This window comes from Taudactylus pleione, unplaced genomic scaffold (assembly GCF_031769625.1).
Source record: "Taudactylus pleione unplaced genomic scaffold, aTauple2 ptg000326l, whole genome shotgun sequence".
NCBI classification, from domain to species: Eukaryota; Metazoa; Chordata; class Amphibia; order Anura; family Myobatrachidae; genus Taudactylus; species Taudactylus pleione.
In genome coordinates, this window is record NW_028284727.1 from 7857532 (window position 1) to 7879088 (window position 21557).

Below are 21557 nucleotides of genomic sequence, written 5' to 3' on the forward strand. Positions count from 1 at the left end.
CAAATAAGGCAGTTTAATAATGCAAATGAACCCCACATGTGACCGCATGTTTGATTAATAGAGATCAGTTGGAATTTAGAAAAATGGTAGATATATAGATATTTTCTTATTCATTGTGTCACATTGTCTCTGAGTCACATGGCACAAGGAAGAAATCAAATTGCATAAATATGCACAATTAATCGATGACACACACAAAATTATAAATATTGTGTGCACAGTCATCCAGATAGTTTTGCAAAATAAAGCAATTAATCTAGAAAAATAGGTATGGCAGAAAAAATGTCAGGGAAAAAAAATCCCTGTGCACAGAGTTCCTCCCAATCCACAATGTCTTATATAATAGCAGGTCTATGAGTGCAACTATCATTCCTATACATCATTAGAGCAAAATGCAGATGTATGACACTTCTAAGGTTATATCCACAAACCAGGTATATACCTAAGTAAGTAATCCTGCATGAGGGGAGGTATACCCTCTGTGGGAGTATAATTAGAGATTTATTGTACACAGAAAAATGTAATTAGCAATCCAATATACAATTAGACATCAAATGTATACATGTGTAATTGGTTCTGCATAGAGAAATACTCTCCAAAGGATTGAAAATAGCAGTCCAATATGCAGGCAAAAGCATCCGGTGTATATGAAGCAGTAAGTAGTTAATACTACAAAAGGAGGAAAATAACTTCTAAGGAAAAATAATAATCAAATATACTCAGGAGTGTTTGGATGTTTTACATAAGCAAATGGTGCCGTATAAGAAACAGAGAGATATAATCACACGATTGACTCCATCCAATATGAAAACTTACCAAGGGTCTTTACATATATTAACGATACTACAAGGTAAATACTGAACATCGATGGATAGTTATAAATAGAAATATCACGAAGAGCTTTCTACTAATGTGGAGATCAATAGTTAAACTGACACAGCGGTCAGTTAGCTGTAGATGAATAATAGTAGATAGAAGCAACACGGAGAGCTTCCCACTAATGTGTAGCTCAATAGCTGAAACTGACACAGCAGTCAGTCAGCTAATATACATACAAATCCCGGGTTACATCAGTGGAGGTCCGGACCATGCACAGACCGGAGCTTCGGAGGACGCGTGTTTCGCCAGCATGGTGGTTTGTTCAACTACCATTGCAATATCTGAGAACAAGCCACCACGCTGGCCATGTGACTCAGAGACAATGTGGCACAATGAATAAGAAAATATCTATATATCTACCATTTTTCTAAATTCCAACTGATCTCTGTTAATCAAACATGCAGTCACATGTGGGGTTCATTTGCATTATTAAACTGCCTTATTTGTGAATATATGATATCATCTGTAACATATATATGGTATTATCTCTGTAACCAGTTATGATGTTTATTTTGTGGAACAATTAAAGTATAATAAAGTGTAATACTTTCTTTGTTATATGTAAAGATTTCTTAACAAAGTGGACTTTTTCAAAGAAGACAGTCCTACAAACCATATTGCTTTGTGCTTACCTGGGCATTCACACTTTCCATAAGCGACTATATACCTACAGCCATACCATACTGGATGTGCCCAAACTCATCTGATCTTGGAAGCTATACAGTATTGGGCCTGGTTAGTATTTGGATGGGAGACCACCTGGGAATACCAGGTACTGTAGGTCCACATATAAGGAAGTGGATTGGGAAAGAGTGGTGACACAGCAAAAATTTCATACTATCTGTTCCCACACATCCCTCTGGTTTATGAAATTAGACATCATGGTGTATGTACAATATTAGGGTTACAAGGGTACCTATCATTTAATGCAAGTCCCACATTTATTCAATGTGATATATAGATTGTATGTATAGATTGTAGGACCATGGTACTCCTTTTCTAAAATTTTCGCCATTTCTAACCAATTATTACATTTTGAATTAATTAGTGTATTATGTATTATTGTGTGTAGTACAGGTCCCTTTGTATTTTACGTGTACTTATTAAAAGTTATATTTTAAACCTTATACTTTGTAATAAACAAATATTAAAGAGGCCTCAACAACAAGCCCTACTTTTTTTTCTTCTTTTGTGGGTTATACTATACTTTGGGGTTTGGGAGCACCGCCTACGGTTATTTCATGTTCCACTAGGATAGATAATTGCATTATTGTTGGCTTATACTGATCTAAAATAGGTTCTGTTTGGAATCACCTCCTTCTTTCTGTTACATGATTTAACTATTAATAAACAATACATCATTTTTAAAACAGAAAATTTTACTTACCTTTATATAGAAACAATTCTTTTTAGTTGTTTTTTTAGTAATGCTTTTATTAGTTTGTGATGGTGTTTATTCCAATCATACTGTAGGCGTATGAATTCCCACCACTTCTCAATTGGACAGTATTTAATATTTAAATATGCATAGTGTGTACAACTACAAATTTGTACAATATTGCCCACTGTAAGTTTTGCTCAGTCTTTTAGCATTTGTCCTTGTCTTTTCCTTAACCCAAAGGTATGTAAGATTAGATCTGTTTCCTGTTAACAAAGTAATGATCATGGCTCTTAAAAATAGCTTATATTTTCCTCTGCTAAAGCAGTAACAGCAGCTATTTGTCAGAATTCTAAATTATCCGTCAGAAATTAAAACCTTCCTTCTATACCATATAATATAGCTGTACAACACAACTGTGAATCTTGCAGGAATAGCAAAGCATTTCTCTTGCTGACTACTTAATAAATCAGAAGGTGAAACTAAAGACAGTTTACTGTTAAACACTGCAGTCAGGACAATCACTGATTTAATGCTTCTCGTTTCCTGTCCTGGTTAGCAATATATGTGTTCGTACCAAAGGAATCCATCAGAAGTGAATGAAAAATGGGCAGACAAATATAGATACAGTCATCAAGTGAAGCTAGCAACTTTTTGGACCAGGTGGCTAACACAACTAAGTGCCACAGTTTCTATTACCAGTGTCAATAAAAAATATTCAACAATGTGCAGAACAAGATGGAGCTTAAAATCTAAATAATAATTGCGTAAGGCTGTCCCATCTCCAAACTGCCACAATGGCTCCCACTGCAAGTGAGGGAGGGAGACGGATAGGACAGACCCGGAGGAGGAGACAATAGCAGGCAGCATCAAGGGTCTGCAGGTAGACACCTACTTCTAGAGGCATGCAGGAGAGCCATCAAAGATTCTGGAGCCTCCCGGACCTTCCCGGAGAGTAGCTAATTGTGAATCAAATACGCCTACTAGCCTCATATACTATATTGTACCTAATTTAGATGCTATTTTGATGACCTCTATACAATAGAAAGCATTAAAGGGACATTTATAACATAAATAAATATATTTTATAGACAATTACTCATACTTAAGATTAGAATTACATCAATTTTCATTAATGTCCTCCAGATAAGCACAACAATTGCAAATGGAAATTGAATCTAGATCGGTGATATGGATTGTGCAGTTATCGGAAACTACTTTATTGTATAATTCGGAAACAACACATTATATATATATGGAATGTAGCATTAATTCTCTGTATTTTTAGTCTGTGGTTGTAGATGTACACTACAGGGTCCAAGCATCCAGTGATTACTTAAATCGTCCAGTGGTTGTCGCTGTGGATGCTGGCTTACTCATGGGCCATGGATTGGTGAGCAGGCTACATGCTTTAGGAGTGGGCTAGTGTCAGCCATGGTAGCTGCTATAAAAGAAGATGGCTCTGTACGCATTCAAATTGACCACAACAAAATATCTCTCATGAGACCACATCACCCCCTTAAGACAATTGAACAAGTCATTGCTGAGATGGCAAATTAAAAGATCTTCACAACCTTTGATGCCGAGTGTGACTTCTGGCAAATTACCCTTGATAAGGAGTCATCAATGCTAACAACATTCATAATACCTGTGGGATACCATGCATTCCTTAGGATGCCATATGACATATGCACTTGTAGTGACTTCACCAGCATTGTATGGATCATCTCTTTTAAGTATAAGCATGAACAATCATAATTAATTGATATACTTGTTTGGGGTTTCTCTACGCAGAAGTGTGATCAAAACCTCAAGGCAGTACTTTGACAAATCCAGTCCCTCAACATGAAGTTGAATATGTAGGGAATTTACTTACCAAGGTATCAAACTAGATCCTGTTAAAACACAGGCTGTACAATAAATTCCTGCTACAATGGACAAGCTCAGTTTACAACACTGTCTGGTTATGTCCAATTACCTGTCTAAGTTTCTAACACACCAGAGTGAGGTGACTGTTGCACTCTGTCAAGTGCCGCACTCAGATGCTGAATGGTTTGAACACCAAGATGCAGCTGTCTTGAACCTCAAGGGAATTGTTAGCACTTGTCTTTGTCTGCAAGATATATACAATATCAAGCAAACCACTGCACAAAACTTCTGCCAGAATATAGCATCTCATACTCAAATATCAAAATGATCACATTTGTGTAGTGTACAAGCACAGTAGGGAACTACATATTGCTGATACCCTCTCCCATGCACATCACCTGCACTCTGATATGTTGGTGATGATTATCTGAATGTAATGGAGTTTGATGTCCTGTCCTACATGTGTCTGTAAGAACTCAGGCCCTGATTCAGAGCCAGACGCTCTGACAGATCACTCGCTCTGAATCAGGGCCGTCCCTCTGAATTTAAGAGTGGCCTTCTGGTCACGATGGTCAAGACCATCGTGTCCATCGGGCTTGCAACGAGGCCCTTGTGGTAGCGTCTCGTTGATGCAAGCCCTGGAGTGCTTTTGGCTCTATCAGAGCCAAAAGCACTCCCACTGACATCACTAGTGATGTCAGTGGGGCCTGCCCCAGATGGTAGGCGTTCCCATGGGAACACCTCCGTCTGGGCAGCCACGCCCCCGGCACGCCCACCAAAGGGGGCATGCTGTCAATCACCATCAACAGCACGCCCCCTTTGGTGCGAGACTCATAGTGATGGCTTGGCCGTCGCTATTCGGGTCTCGCGCATGCGGACGACGGAGTCGGCTCCGTCGTGCAAATGCACACTTGGCCAACATCGACCCGCTTGCGAGCGCTCAGTGCTCGCGAGCGGGTCTGAATCAGGCCCTCCGTGAGGCCACACTCGGTGATGACCTGCTCCAGCATCATTCTCAAGTTGTCCTTTATGTCTGGCTTACCTCTTCCATGGCATTGCCAACTTATTTGAGATCATTATTGGCCATTCCAGATGAACTTATTGTCTCTTATGGTATTCTCTTGTGAGGTCAATGGTCAACCTTCATGCACTCTAGATTTTCAAGGCTGCCCAGATCCATCAGGAGCACTCCTGGTGTGAAGATACAAGTGTAAGGATAAGGACCCTCTTTTCTGGCCTTCCATGTCTGCTAACATTAAGTGTGTTTTGGCTGCTAGTGCACCGTGCAATGCATTGAATGCTCTTCACACTAAGAAATTTCTCTCATTGCATGTGGTGTCTGACCTTTCTTGGTCTGTCGTTACAGCAGAAATTTTGATTGGAGGGGAAATGAGCACTTGGTGGTGGTGGATTTGTTCTCTGACTGGATTGAAATGGGCTATTTGAGTAATATTTACAGCACCACGGTTATTAACAAACTCAAGAGGCACTTCTCAGTGCATGTCATACAACAGTAACTCCTGACAGACAGCATCGTGCAGTTTTTGAAAAGTGAGTTTCAGACCTGCACCAAACAACAGAGAACACTACCAGTCGCCCCCAATGCCAAATTCAACTCTAATAAGCTTGCGAGCAGGGCCTTCCTACCTATATGTCTGTCTGTTATTACTCAGTTCTGTTCAATGTTTCCAATTGTAAAGCACAATGGAGTATGTTGCACTATATAAGAAACTGTTAATAAATAATAAATAAATACATAACTAGATAGATAGATAGATAGATAGATAGATAGATAGATAGATAGATAGATAGATAGATAGATAGATAGATACTGTAGATAGATAGATAGATACTGTAGATAGATAGAATAAACAATCTGAATTGTACTTCTCTTAAGAAAACAATATATTTCTCTGATGAATGTTTTAATAGAAAACTGAAATCAAAGACATTGTAGTGTCACCATCTCTAACATCCATATACTTAGATATTTGCACACACCACTAAGATTTTAAATTTTATTAAAACTATTTTTGTAAAGTATCAATTAATTACTTTAAAATTACATTATCTATGCAATAGTGAAAGTATTGAATTGGATATCACAAATCTAGGCTATGAACTTGCAGTCAGTCATACTGCACACAAAGCAAACAAATGAAAACTACACAAATATAACTATTTAAATAGTCTCAGTTAAAATATGTCCTGCCTTTAAAGCCATATCAATATAACTAATTCCCTTTACTCTGCTCTGAGGTATTGAAAGAGTGATTCCAGTTGTATGTATTATATCTGCACTGTCAATCTACAGCATTAACTAATTCCAGCAACCTAAATATCCACAGGCAGAGCTTGTATTTTTGGAATACACTGGGTCACACCATATGTTGTTATGGTTACTTACTGCTAAATGCAATTTTTATTAGGTCAAAGTAACACATGATAAATCTATGTAACAACAAGAATAAAGGTCACAGGACTCAAGTCACCTATACTGTACCTTGATTGGATTGATTAAACTGCATTCAATAGAGAGGTCATAAATCTAGTCTTACACTGCCAATTACTGCTACATATCTGCCAATGGTTCTATTTACAGAGTACCTTATAGACTGATTTATCACTACTAGAAAAAGGAACACATTCATGTATATACAGTATAAAAGCTATCTCTTCATTTACAATCATTGGTTTCACAGTTCATCAAAAACTAACCACTGTAATCTTTGTTTCAAAATCAAGTTATTGTGTGTTCCTCTATTTTCACAATTCTGTGTTTCTGCAAGAGACCTGCATAGCTGTTAGGTGTCACTTGGTGACACAACTTACTGTAGGTCAACCTCTCAATAAGCTAAAATAAGGCCATCTCAGCTCTGAAATTTGCACCTGACTCAGGTACGGACAGTAATTTGGGTATCTATGCAGTTTTCCGATGTTAGGAAAACTGCGCATGTAATACGGCTGCAGATTTCTGGTGAGTGACAGTCTGCTGCTGTTTGGTGGCAGGAAAGGGGCATCGCCGAAATGCATTCCTGAAAACGGGGGCATGTCACCCCCATTTCCTGGGGATGCTGACACCATAGTTTGGCCTTGTAGTAAGCTTTGGCATACACAGCCTGATTGAGGGCAGCAACCATCACGACTGATGGCAACGATGGTCGCAATGGCGATCTGAAACATGGTCTATGGATGCTGGTCTCGGATCACAGATGCATGCAGGATGTGTCTATTTCTGACAGGCACCTTCTGCTGCATTTACATTTATGTGGACGGTATTTGGAATTTGTGTGAACCGCTGACTTTTTTTTAACAACAAACACATTTTTATCTCTGTTTTATTGAATTTAAATCACTATGGGATTTAAATTCAGCGTGCTGGCCACAAACGATCGGGCAAGGCACAAGTAACATAGCCCCATAGAAATGTGCTGAATTTAATTCTCTTCACTATATGTGAAAGTTAACCTTTTATTTAAGGGGCATATTTATAAAAAAATAAGCAAAAAAACCCCCAGCCATTTTCTGAGACTACCCACGATTATTAAGCATAATTTAATATATGTTTGGGGGGCTACAGCCGATATAGGATATATCCATGTCCATTTCAAAAGCAGCAAAAGCAGCCCCTATAAGTTTCTATGGGGACTACTGAAATGTCAAATATCTCAAGCCCCAGAATGCTAAGTGTTCCAGAGCTTTTCCCCAGTAACTTGTACCAGCTTTAGATGAAATTAGCCATTGTAGCCTAAAGGGTAAATTCTGCCAACATTTCTGATCCCCGGAACTCTCTGCTCACTCGTGCAATCTGATGACCCTGCCTCTACAGCAACTTGGCTGGATCTGAACCCAGAAGTAAAGTGATCTCATTAGCGGTTGTCCCTATGCCTGCAGGTGAATATTGTGAAATGCTTGTGATCTTTACTGTCATTTCTCAAAGTGAGGGCTGGGTACTAATTACCCAGGTCCAGGTTTGTTGGAGGGGCCCTGGTCCACTGCCAACCCCCCTCCCTCTTACCTGACAGCTGATGCTGCATCTGAGCTGCAGCATCAGTCTCCTCTGTTTGTGTGGGTGTTTGGGGGAGCGATCACGGTGATCGTGCCCCCCTGGATTTGTTCTTGGCTGAGATGCTCACAGTGCCCCCCTGTTAAGCGCTGCAAATATTTTTTCAAATTTTTATTCTAAGGGGACATGACCACACCTCCCGTGATTAGGCCATGCCCCCTGGGCCTGATAATAGCCCCACCTCCATCAAAAACCTTACAATTACAATCTATGTCACATGTACACTCAAATGAAGTTGCTTTTCCTCCCAGCACCACAACCAGTACACACAAAAAAATATAAAATTACCATTAACTCTCACTTCTTCCATGCAAAAGTCTCCAAATCCTAAACCTCTTCACAGCCGAACAACTTAACCAAGCACGTTACAACCATACCTTTCACCTCAACTCCATCCAATGATAATCCACAGAATTCCACACTGTGACATTTATTATTCTAAAGCTTAAAGGCTTTTTGTCTCTTTATGCAGACAGTTATCTCTGTATTGGCAGCATATATGCCTGGTTTATTCCAACTCATCATCAACAGCATGTATTTGTACCTGTCCATTTGCAAATACAAAAGCTACAATTGCTAAAAGTTGAATGGAGTCTGGTGAGTGATTATTTAATAGCTTATTGGAGTTGGTTATTAGGGGGTGAATTGCTTAGTGAATACTTGACAATGCTTTAATGTGAGCTTAGAGTGAATGAATTAATGTGTTCTAGATGGGAGGAGGTTAATGTGTTCTGACAGGGTGGATGTCTGTTTTAATGGTTGCTGGGAGGGTGAATTGATGAAAGGATTCTTGGAGAGGAATGGGTTAATGGTTGCTGGGTGGGGGGAAGTTAATGGGTGCATGGATTATTGGGTAGTGGAGGTGAATGGGCTGGGAAGATTGTATTGAGGGAGCAGAGGTAGTCAGGTGAAGATTTGATTAGGACATTTAGAAACCTTGCACCAACCTTGTATCTCAGCTGTATATGCATTTGTGTCATGGTCTGTATGCACTTGTATTTAGGTTAACTTGACCTTACTATACTTGACCTACATTGGAACACCACTCCCCTCCCCTATCCAAGGATAGTTTAAGAGAGTAGAGGGCCCGTGTGCAGATTACTCTGTGCAGGCCTCCTCCGCTCTTTGGTGCAGTACACTCTGGCATTGTGTCAGAGTCTACTGCGCATGCACAGGTCTCTGGTAACATGGCGTCCACACCATGGTCTCCTGGACACTTCTACTGTTCATGCACAAATCTCTGGGAAAATGGCCACCATGACATTCTCCTCATGCTGCAGTGACAATGCGGGACTCCAGAGAGGTAAGTATAAAACATTAGTGCAGGGTGTGAAGTGTGGGCCCCCTTGTACCTAGGGCCCAGTGTGCACCACATACCCTGCACCCATTATAGATACGCCAATGCCCATGTCCCATCTCTTCAACTGCAATCTCATGTAAGTTCCAGAATCACGCATAGCTGCATATGCATGTTTACAAAATGAAAGGCATGTAGTGTACTCAAGCAAGATACTATGCTAACCGATGTAGTACTCAGTCTGCTTCAGACCTATAGTGTAACATGCAAAGTCTAATCCATTAACCCAAGGATTAACCTACAGTACTTAATCATTGATTGCATTGCTTTAAAGTTCCTTAAAGCTGTAACACAGGGTGCTCACTTGTTCTACTGAGACTGTTTTCTGCTGTTCTGTTAAGTCAATAAGTCAATTCCAGATTAACCGGTAAAAGCAAAGGCATATTTAATTCTATCAGCTAATTAGTAGCATCGCAGTCAGTTATATTTTGCCAGCACAATGTGACCGGTAAAATACCATTGTGAGAAGGAATGTAGAAATAAGAATTTCTGCTTGATTGCATGGACTTATGTATTCCATTAATATAATACTAATTATGAGGTAAAGGTAATTTGGGAATATCAAGCCGGAAGCCTGTGGAGAGGAGGGAAATATTGCTGATGAAGTTATTTTCTCTACTGTTTCTTTCTGTATTCACATTGTAGCTTAATATAGTTTGCATAATTTGCGTATTCCCATTTGTCATCAGTATTAAAATTGGTTCCAACTGTAAAATAGAAACTCTTCATGACTAAGTACTGTATTTCACACGTAGAATATTTCTTAATTATGTATTCTTTTTTCTTACTTAGGGCTCTATCAGGGCCGAAACTAGGATATCTGTCACCCGATGCAAGGTAGCAATTTTGCGCCCCCTCCCTTCCCGTACCTGGATTTTGTCCTTGCTCCTCCATAAGGCAGTGCACTAGTCAAACGTCCCTGGTATAGTGACTTCCACACACAATAATGCCCATTACACATTATGCCACACACTGTAATGCCTATTACCAAAGTGCCACTTACATATTTGCCCAACACCATTGTATGCCCCACAGTAACGCTTCTAATTACTCTAAAATTACCTGCTCATTGCCAGGGGGATTCGTGCTCATTGCCAGGGGGATTCATGCTCGTTGCCAGGGGGATTCATGCTCATTGCCAGGGGGATTTCATGCTCATTGCCAGGGGGATTTCATGCTCGTTGCCAAGGGATTTCATGCTCATTGCCAGGGAGTTTCACGGGAGAAGATGCAGCTTTCAGCATCTTCTCCTGGCACTTGCGCTAGCCTAACAGACACTAGAGGTCCATTAAGGACCTCTAGCATCTGTCTCCTCCTTGGCGGCGGCCATTTTTGGATGGCCGTTTTCTGACTCTCCAGCCCCCAAGCCACTATGAGTCATCCCTTTTTCACCCTCTGCATTCCGGGCACCCGGTGCACGTGCACCTCTAGCCCCCCCCCTAGTTGCGGCCCTGGCTCTATTTATTAACATTATTTTCACTAAAATAAAGTGAAAAAGGGTGTTTCACACCCTTTTCACATTATTTTAGTTTTACCTACAGTTACTATAGGGCAATTGGAGTAGAATTCGTAAAATTGTACTCCAACCCCTAAGTATCACTTATTTTTAGTAAGCAGATTGCATTTCCCATAATTGTAATGGGAAATGTGATCCGACCAGTTACTAAAAATAAATTGTAAAAAAATACTGGGGAAAGCCCTGTGATAATAACGCCACCTGGAGGTAGCGTTATCCAGGGTCTCCCCTGGTTACCGGACACCTGCCCTGCTCTAACGGGGAGAGCAGAGCCGGGAGTCAGCCCCAGTTATCAGCTGTGTGGTCTAACCAGACCACAAGCTGATACAGTGTAAAAAAAAGAAAAATAAAAGTAAAAAAAATTTTTACTTACCTGACTCCAGGGACCGGTGGTCGGGGCTCCAGGTGATGTCCTCCCTCTGGTCAGCTGGTCTCCCATGCTGCACTGCGGCCCAGTCATCAGGAGATCGGGTCCCAGTGCAGTATGGGATATCACCTGACTAGAGGACATGGAAGACATCACCGGAGCCTGGATCATGCAGGTAAATGCAATTAAGGGAGAGGGGGGGTTGCGGGGGGGGCGCAATCACAGGGGGTGTGGCCTAATGGCGGGGGTGGGGCTTAACGCTGGGGGGTAGCAGCGACGGTTGGTCGGCGCATGCGCGGGGCACTGGTCACTGTATTTTTTTTGCAAAAATACCATGACTAGTGTAGGGAGGGGATTCGCAGGGACAGAACTTTCTTGCAAGCTCTGTCCTTGCAAGGGATTTGTAGTAAATCCCTGTGATATTGCCTGAATTCGCAATGCGAATGTGTGATATTATTGTAGTGTGATATTACCACACTACATTCGCAATGTAGTGTGGTAATATCACACTACAATCTGCATTACCAATGCGGATTGTAGTAAATAGAGCCCTTACACTACAATCTGCATTACCAATGCGGATTGTAGTAAATAGAGCCCTTATTATTATTTATTTTATTATTATTATTGGATTCTTTGTTTACCCATTATGGGTTGTTCTTAAAAATTCTACAATGTACACTATGCTTAATTTAACATAAATGGCCTTCTTGCTTGCAACACATCATAAATCAGGATTTCAAGGTAGTAATCACTCCTTAGAGTCTAGTACCTTCTGTTAGCCAGTAAGGTGAGTATTAAAACCACTTCTCTAGTTTATTTCAGCCTTCCTTCCCAGATAATGACAGTTTCATGGCTTCCCTGTCCATCAGGTTGTGAACTTGATTAATAGGTGTACAGTACAGAAGTGTCAGTTCATGAAGAGGTGAATCATTACTATACTGTAGAAATCCCTGTGTATGGTTGTCATGGAAAACCTGTTATCTATCACAGAGCCATATATGTTTTTAAAATCAAATTCTAATAAAGTGTCATTTAATGGCTTTTATGTATGGTTTTCTACAATAACCAATACTACCCATAAGCCAGTAGATGAATGACACCTCCATACAATAAACTCTTCTTTTTGAGGACCTTGTGATATAAAAAGATAGACTTTGGGATAAATTAAACTATCCAGTTGTGTGCTCAGACCTACAAAAACAAACCAGAGAAGCTTTTAGAGGCACATGTATGTTTATTGCTAGTGAATAGAACTAGAGATCGGTCTGTTCAAATTAGAGGGATACGGTAAACAGGGTTTTCTACACATCCGATAAACTGAAACCAATGAGCATATAGTGTATAATTACACTAATTACTGTGATAGATTCCATGGTGCTGTTGCTCTCTGGGGAAATGCACTCAGGTACTAGAGTTTTGAAACTAAGCTTTAGAGTTTATTTAAACCCGGATTAGATAACTTTGAATAGTACCCAAAAGTTTGGTTTCCTAAGTTAGGTATTGTTTGGTGGAAGATGTGGTTCCAACCAAAAATGCGAGGTTGCTTGTGAGCTTGTTAGTATTTTATAATATTTTATCCTAAGAAGACAATTTTATTAAGTCATACAGCAACAACTGAAAGCAGTGTGTTAAAGACTGCCCAACCTTGTTCTAAATTGTTAAACATACTGTATGGTAATATTCTATATAAATCTTATAGAACTGAAATAGTATCTTAAATATTTCTCTGTATTTAAGTGATATGGAACCATTGGGAAAATGCTGTAGTTTTACATCATTGCACATAAATGATAATCACATCATCTTTTATTTAGATACACTCCTCCCTAAACCAAAAATTGATAATAAAACTGGAGAGGCACCAATGATTAATGTCACATCAAAGTCCAAAATCCTATCACTTGAAAACCAACCTTTCTAGTATATGATACATTTCCATTGTTCTCCTGTACTGCTCAATTAGGCCATGGCTCAACCTTAAATTAATCCAAAAAGTGAGGGGACATATAGGGCTCAATTGAATTAGCTGATGGTCACGGCAAGTGCAGCCATATGGCAATAGGCTTGCAGCAATATGCCCATAGAGTTTCATAAGGAATCCAGGAGTCCAGAGTGAGATGAAGGAGAGAAGAGAGAGAGAGATGAGGTGCCATTACAAGCGTTTCCACCTCACCCTGCTCATCCGTAATTAATATAACTTCATGAACTGTCTTTAGTTATGTAGAACTTTAATGTGCATCGAATCACTAAACATTTTGAACTTCTAATTTGTCATTTATATGTGTATATATATATATATATATATATATATTATAGAAATGAGCGGGTCCAGTTCTCCCACCCCTAACTTATGTGTTCCAAGTAGATCTGGGTCCTGGCTCGGTTATTCTCATCCACTCTGGATCCAAAAATGGGGCAAAACGCAATTTTTGCAGTGTTGGATCTCCCGCGTTTTGGATCTGAAGTGAGGACTGTCGGATCCAACCAGCAGCTGCTACCATGGTAATAGGCCGCTGGTTGGCTGAGAATCGCTGTCTCCCAGCCAATCAACGTGTCCCAAAAGACTTCAATAGGCCCATTGAAGTCTATGGGGAAGCGCTGGCTGATTGACAGCCATTCTCAGTCAACCTGCAGCCTGTTAGCGGCCACTGGCTGGATGAGATGAATATAAAAAAAATTATTGAAAAAAAACACACAAAAAAAAAATGTGTGAGGTCTCCCCTGAAAGGCTCAAATGGCACTGGGCATTTTTGAGCCAATCCTGGTTGCATAAAATATGGGGAGAAAATTACATAGGGGTACCAAACTTTTTCTAGTGGGGATGTTATGCCACGGTAAGTGGACAAGCTTATCTTGGTGCCCCTGGCAAAAGCATTCAGCATCCCTTGGTAGTCAACCAAGGCCAGGGATTCCTTGGGAAGTGGGGACCCCCCCAATAAAGGGCCCTCCCTCCCAGGGACACTCTTGGCCCAGGTTAAGATCCCGGGGCTATGCTCAGCACACCTGGTGGCGGTGAGTGCCGAGCTCATAGCAAGTAAGTTAGAAAAAATACTATTGTCTCTTACAGGGGGACTACAGGTCCCAGCAAGCCTGCCCTGCTTGCCGGTCTTTGGAGAACCACAAGTATCAGCTTGCGGGGCATTAAGGGGCTGCTGGTATTGTAGACCCCCAGTAAAACTAATAGTCAAAAAAGACAGGACACAGACACTAAATCAAATATTGTATTATTTTTTTACACATTCACACTCACTTACTCACACCTGTACTTACCTTCACTCCTGTCCTCTTGTCTAGTAGCATTCACGATTGCTGTAATAAAAAAAATCCATACTCACCTACCCATTGTGTCATGTCCTCTTTGGTCCATGTAGGCATCCAGGGTCTTAAAAAAACACACACAAATCTTGCAGCCCATGGACTTAGTAGTGACCTGTATGAATTAGGGGTGTGCACCGGCCACTTTTCGTGTTTTGTGTTTTGGTTTTGGATCTGGATCTTTCTTCGTGTTTTGGATCTGGATTGGTTTTGCCAAAACCACCCTTCCGTGTTTTGGGTTCTGGGTTTTGTGTTTTGGATCTGTATTTTTTTGAAAAAAAGCATAAAAACAGCTAAAATCACAGAATTTGTAGGTTTTTCTGCTCCTATGCTATTATTAACCTCAATAACCTTAATTTCCACTCATTTCCAGTCTATTCTGAACACCTCACACCTCACAATAGTGTTTTTATGTCCAAAAGGTTGCACCGAGGTAGCTGGATGACTATGCTAAGCGACACGAGTGGGCGGCACAAACACGTGACCCATCTAGGAGTGACACTGCAGTGGCAGACAGGATGGCAGTTAGAAAAACTAGGCCCCAAACATAATGCAAAGAAAAAAAAGAGGTGCAAGATGGAATTGTCCTTGGGCCCTCCCACCCACCCTTATGTTGTATAAACAGGACATGCACACTTTAACAAATCAATCATTTCAGCGCCAGGGTCTGCCACACAACTGTGGCTGAAATGATTCGTTCGTTTGGGCCCCCACAAAACAAGCTGGCAATTAATGTGTCCCTGCACAAACTGGCTCTACGGAGGCAAGATGTCATCCTCATCCACCGATTCCTCACCCTCTTCAGTGTGTACATCCTCATCCTCACAAAGTATTAACTCGTCCCCACTTGAATCCACCACCACAGGTCCCTCTGTACCTTCTGGAGGCTGGTCTCCCTGGAAGAGCTGATAATTCATTTTGATGAACATCATCTTCTCCACATTCTGTGGAAGCAACCTCCTACGCCTTTCGCTGCCAAGGTTCCCGGCTGCACTAAACACTCTTTCGGAGTACACACTGGAGGGGGGGCAACTCAGGTAAAATAGAGCCAGTTTGTACAGGGGCCTCCAAATTGCCTCTTTTCCTTCCAGTACAGGTATGGACTGTCTGACATGCCTACTTGGATGCTGTCACCGATGTAATCCTCCACCATTCTGTCAATGGTGACAGTATCATATGCAGTGACAGTAGACATGTCAGAAATTGTTGCCAGGTCCTTCAGTCCGGACCAGATGTCCAAACTTGGTCCTGCCTGCCCTGCATCACCGCCAGCGGGTTGCTTAGGATACCTAAGTTTTTTCCTGGCAGCCCCAGTTGCGGGAGAAAATGAAGAAGGAGCCGTTGACGTGTCACGTTCCGCTTCAGCTGACAGTGTGTTCACCAGCAGGTCTTTGCACCTCTGCAGGCTTGTGTCGGCCGGAAAGAGAGACACCACATAGGCTTTAAACCTAGGATCGAGCACGGTGGCCAAAATGTAGTGGTCTGATTTCAACAGATTGACCACCCTGGAATCCTGGCAAAGCGAATGAAGAGCTTCATCCACAAGTCCCACATGCCAAGCGGAATCGCTCCGTCTTAGCTCCTCCTTCACTTTCTCCAGCTGCTTCTGCAAAAGCCTGATGAGGGGAATGACCTGACTCAAGCTGGCAGTGTCTGAACTGACTTCACGTGTGGCAAGTTCGAAGGGCTGGAGAACCTTGCACAACACGGAAATCATTCTCCACTGTGCTTGAGTCAGGTGCATACCCCCTCCTTTGCCTATGTCATAGGTGGATGTATAGGCTTGTATGGCCTTTTGCTGCTCCTCCATCCTCTGAAGCATATAGAGGGTTGAGTTCCACCGCGTCACAACCTCTTGCTTCAGGTGATGGCGGGGCAGGTTCAAGAGTGTTTGCTGGCGCTCCAATCTTCGGCACGCAGTCGCTGAATGGCGAAAGTGGCCAGAAATTTTTCGGGCCACCCAAAGCGTCTCCTGCACGCCCCTGTCGCTTTTCAGAAAATTCTGCACCACCAAGTTTATTGTGTGAGCAAAACATGGGACGTGCTGGAATTTGCCCAGATGTAATGCCCTCACAATATTGGTGGCGTTGTCAGATATCACAAATCCCCAGGAGAGTCTAAGTGGGGTAAGCCACTGGGCGATGATTTCCCTCAGTTTCTCTAAGAGGTTGTCGGCGGTGTGCCTCTTACTGAAACCGGTGATACACAGCGTAGCCTGCCTTGTAACGAGCTGGCGTTTCTGAGATGCTGCTACTGGTGACGCTGCTGCTGTTGCTGCGTAAGGTGATACATCTACCCAGTGGGCTGTCACAGTCATATAGTCCTTAGTCTGCCCTGTTCCACTTGTCCACATGTCCGTGGTTAAGTGGACATTGTGTACAACGGCATTTTTCAGGACACTGAGGACACTTTTTCTGACGTTTCTGTACAGTCTCGGTATCGCCTGCCTAGTGAAGTGGAATCTAGATGGGATTTGGAACCAGGGACACACTACCTCCATCAATTGTCTAAATCCCACTGCACTAATGGCGGATACCGGACGCACGTCTAACACCAACATAGCAGTCAAGGCCTCAGTTATACGTTTTGCTTCAGGATGACTGCTGTCGTACTTCATCCTCCTCGCTAAGGACTGTTGGAGGGTCAATTGTTTAGTAAAAGTAGTGGTGTTCCTACTTCCTCTCTGGGATGATGAACAACTCCCAGCAGCAGCAACAGCAGCAGCGGCAGCAGTAGGCGTAGCAATGCAGGATCCTTCGGAGGAATCCCGGATAGGAGAGTCAGTCATGCCAGTGACATGGCCTGCAGGACTACTTCCGATCCTGACTAAGGAGGAAATTGACGAGGAGGGAGTTGACGGTGTGGTTTGCAGGCGCTTGGATACAACAGGACAACGGGATTTAGGTGTCCCTGGACTGCTTACGGTCTTAGCCAAAGTTTCTGAACTTGACAGTAACTTTTTATGAACGCGCTGCAGGTGCCGTATAAGGGAGGATGTTCCTAGGTGGTTGACGTCCCTACCCCTACTTATTTCACCTTTACATATGGTACATATGGCAAGACAGTTGTTGTCCGGATTTGGATAGAAATATTGCCAGACCAAAGAGGTGGAATGTTTGGTCTTCTGCCCAGGCATGACCGTGATGGGCTTTTTCATTCCACGGACAACAACTGTCTCCCCCGGAGCCTGATTTAAACAAACCACATCACCATCAGAATCCTCCTCGCCAACTTCCTCCTCAGCGCCAGCTACACCAGTATCCTCATCCTGTTGTACTTCAACAGTGACATCTTCAATTTGCATATCAGCAAGTGGACTGTGGGTGCTCCTTTCAGCACTTGCAGGGGGCGTGCAAATGGTGGAAAGAGCCACCTCTTCCCGTCCAGTGCTGGGAAGGTCAGGCATCGCAACCACCACCACACTTGGACTCTCCTTGGGGATTTGTGATATCTTCTTAGAAAGCACAGTTCTTCGCTGTGCTTTTGCCAGCTTAACTCTTTTGATTTTTTTAGTGGGAGGAGGGCTTCCATCGTCATGTGAAGCTGAACCACTAGTCATGAACATACTAGGGATCGACCTTAGCCGTTCCTTGCCACTCCGTGTCGTAAATGGCATATTGGCAAGTTTACGTTTCTCTTCAGCTGATTTGAATGTCTTTTTCAAGGTCATTTTCCTGAGCTTTGCCATTTGGGATTGTATGTGCCCTCTACTATGACATTGGGCATCGGCCTTGGCAGACGACGTTGATGGCATGTTATCGTCTATGTCATGACTAGTGGCAGCAGCTTCAGCACTAGGAGGAAGTGGTTCTTGATCTTTCTCTATTTTATTTTTATCGGAGAAAGTTTGGTCCTCCATTTATGTTATATCAATTTGATATATACGTGCGGCTAAACACAGAAAATAATTTTTTTTTTGGTTTGGACTGGAGTGTACTTTCGGGGGTTACAGCACCCTTAACAGTCAAGCCAGCCGGCCCTTTACTTATGACACAGGCGCACGCTTGGCACTACTTTGTTGATGCACGTGCGGCTACTGCGCACACAATTCACAAACACAGAAAATAATTATTTTTTTGGTTTGGACTGGAGTGTACTTTGGGGGTTACAGCACCCTTTAACGGTCAAGCCAGCCGGCCCTTTACTTATGACACAGGCGCACGCTTGGCACTACTTTGTTGATGCACGTGCGGCTACTGCGCACACAATTCACAAACACAGAAAATATATTATTTTTTTAGCACTTGGGGGGAGCACCCCTGATGGACAGAGCACCCCCTGGACAACACTACAGCACCTCTTTAGGACTGGGACACTGCACAGGACTTTGGAGTGGACACAGCCCCTATGGAGAACTGACTGCACAACACAGTCCAGCCAGCCCCTATGGACTTTGAAGTAGTGGACACAGCCCCTATTAACAACAGCAGCACAGCACAACACAGCCAGCCCCTATGGACTTTGAAGTAGTGGACAACAGCAGCACTACACTACACTACACTACACAGCCCTAACTCCCACCCTCCCTCTTCACTGTCCACAGCCGAGTGAGAAAATGGCGCCGACGTGGGTACCTTATATAGGATCCAAAACCCGCGAGACTTGGAAGGCGGGATGATGACGTTTTGCCTCGATTTCAGATCCGAGTCAGGCGGGAAAAGTCGAGCCTGATTCGGATCGGACTCGGATCGGGGGGGCTCGGGGGGGTTCGGATTTCAGAAATCCGAACCTGCTCACCCCTAGTATGAATCTCACATTTGTAAACAATGGGGAGAGCATTCATTGGCTAAGAGAGAGATGAGCACCCTGAAGGTGCAGGAAGACAAATGTCAGTGCCTGGAACTGTAACGTCCATGCCCTTCCTGCATTACCCTCCCCATGGCCCCTGCAGAAGAGCGGAAGAAGGGGAAAGGGACAGTGATGAGAGAGAGAAATGGGGGTAGGCATGACATAAATGAAAGAGAGAGAGAGACAGAAGGGGCTCAGAGATGAAAGAGAGAGAGAGACAGACAAACAGTGTAAGGGGGAAGAGAGAGTGATGAGAGAGACAGACATGGGGAGTCAGAGATGGAAGGGGAGGAAAGGCAGAGGGAAAAAATCCTGCAGAACCGGGATCCAAAATTAAGTTTCATTATTAATCAACCCCTGGCTATTGTTTACCTGCTGATAGGAACATAAAACTTTCTGCCAGGTTTTGTTTAAAAAAACTTTGCATTAACTCATACTGTAGGTGGAGCACAGCTACAAGACCAATATTGAAAGAATGTAAACATGTAAGAACCCGTTCTTAACACCAAGCTCAAAAAATATTTATTAAAAATAATTGTTAATTAAAAATCATTAACTGTCATTGAATTCAATAAGTATGATAAATATGCTGCAGCTATATACTATTTAGATCATGTAACCATTATAAGTCAATATCTCACTCATAAATAATATGTGGTTCTCTTCATGTCTAATTAGTAAAACCACACACATTTGCAAGGTTAATCAGTTCAGTACCGGACTTTGGGTGGTGCACATATTGTCTCCTGGGCCTGGTCATTGGATTCTGTGAACAAACCTTGTTCCTGTAACATAAACAGTCCTTCATGCAAACAAGACCTCCTAGTCTGTGTGTGTTAGGCCTGATTCCTACTGATTCACATCCAGTGAATACTGTGTTAGAGTCCCCTTTAAAATTGTTATTTGCAATGCAGGAAAGTATGAAAAGCCTTGTCTTTCAAAGCAACCAATCAGCTGCTGTCATTTATCTAGTACAGTCCTTGAAATGATAGAAGTTGATTGGATGCTCTGGGCAAGTTCTCTCTATGGCTTTATACAGTATATCTCCCCCTTTGTCTCCCCTGCCTAATACCACCACTTACTGCCTCACGCCCTACCTCACACTTCACCTCCACCAACTGCCACAGGCTTAAAACTACTACTTCCTGCTTGACACCGCTCATGTGACCTCCTTCTGGTGTGTTGAGGAGCTGCAGAGACTGCTGGGAATTATAGTCCATGGTCTGCCTGTGTAACGGCATGTGCATACAATTTAGCATGACTCTCTTTTAGGCCATACATTTATGTAAAGAGAAAGAAAATGTTAATAGAGTATTCAGACAACTATGCTATCTGTATAGCTATATAAAAATATATATTATAAACATTGAACAATCTAGATAATGTCCCTTTAATTTGAGAGCTGCATTGTAGTACCATTGTACTGCTCACCTCTGTTGGTGCTTAGACATAGTACACTAATATGGTATAATAATAACATCACCTAGAATAATAATTAACATCATCTTCATCATCATTATACCTGCCCGTCTATTTCTGATAAGAAAGCTATTAAAATTATGTGTTTAATTTATGAAAATGTGCAAGTTTGATTGAAATCATTGAGCTAATATAGATTGCCTCACTTAGTTTATATAAGAGACAAGAAGGAGGTAGGCATGCCAGAATTAATTAAAGTAAGTAAACGTAAATTGATTTAACCATGATGGAGTATTCCTCTTACAAGGCATAAAAATAATTGCGCTGCTTTACAGTTATGCATGGCTGGAGTTTTCTGTACCGCTCTAGTGATTCTTAGTGGAGTACCCTGAACACTTAGCTTTTCATTGCTTATCATGTACTCCTAGCCCCATCATTAAATAAAGTATACACATATGATTGATCTAAAAGAATAATGCATCAATTATAGGCCTCTGTAATAACATGCACTTAACAAATCATAGAAAACACATAGCTCAAACAGTGCACAAGTTATTTCCACTAGGATAACATCCTACTGTGATCATTGCGCTAGATGAA

General features: G+C 42.1%; 1 protein-coding gene and 1 pseudogene across 1 annotated transcript in view; one reads left to right on the top strand and one right to left on the bottom strand.

Annotated features, from left to right (window-relative positions):
- Positions 1 to 21557, bottom strand: part of NKAIN2 (sodium/potassium transporting ATPase interacting 2) — a 1110439-nt gene that overhangs the window by 831038 nt on the left and 257844 nt on the right. The gene's annotated exons all lie outside the window — the stretch shown is intronic.
- Positions 1545 to 1663, top strand: LOC148509477 (5S ribosomal RNA; annotated as a pseudogene).